A 745-nucleotide genomic window follows, 5' to 3' on the forward strand; every position below is an offset into this window, starting at 1 on the left:
TCTCCTGGGAGGGACTACTCAAGGTGGCCCCTGCCCCACAGCTGCAGCTCACCTAGCACTCACAGCACTGCTTCCTGTCCATGAGCTTCAGGGCCAGGAGAGTACCTGCAGCACTGTTAGTCCTGGTTACTTCCCCATCCCTTTTGGGATCCCTTAACCCTGCCTATCTCCTTATAATTCAGCCTGCCATTAAATTAGCTCTGCTGTGGGGGGGGGGGGGAGGCAGTTGGCATAGAGGTCAAGAAGCCACTTGGGACACCCATATCCCCATATCAGACTGCCTAGGTTCGAGTTCTGGCTTCACCCCAGATTCCAGCTTGCTGCTAATGCGCACCCTGGGACTCAGCAGTTGATAGCTCAAATACTTGAGTTGCCGCTCACATGGGAGACTTGGGCCGAGTTTGCAGCTCACAGGCATTTGCAGAATGAGTCAGTGGGTGGAAGCTTGCTTTCTCTGTCTCTCCCTCTCCATCTGTCTGCCTCTCAAATAAATTAAATTTTTTAAAAGATAGCTGTGGTGAAACTCTTTGCATAAAATTCTGTTTACTGCGAGTACCCTCACTTATACGGCGTCCCTTCTGAGCCATGCTGAATCTTGGTAGAGTCAGAGTTTCCTAGCCCTGTTTTGAAATATAAGAAATGTGGGCTGTGCTCACTTTGGCAGCACATATAGTAAAATTGGAATGATACAGAGAAGCTTAGCATGGCTCCTGCACAAGGTTGACACGCAAATTCGTGGAGTGTT

At 49.7% G+C, this 745-nt stretch overlaps 1 pseudogene; it reads left to right on the top strand.

The window, feature by feature from the left end:
* Positions 1–648: 648 nt before the first annotated feature.
* Positions 649–745, top strand: LOC127491880 (U6 spliceosomal RNA; annotated as a pseudogene).

The sequence above is a fragment of the Oryctolagus cuniculus genome, chromosome 3, assembly GCF_964237555.1.
Source record: "Oryctolagus cuniculus chromosome 3, mOryCun1.1, whole genome shotgun sequence".
In the NCBI taxonomy this organism is placed as follows: domain Eukaryota; kingdom Metazoa; phylum Chordata; class Mammalia; order Lagomorpha; family Leporidae; genus Oryctolagus; species Oryctolagus cuniculus.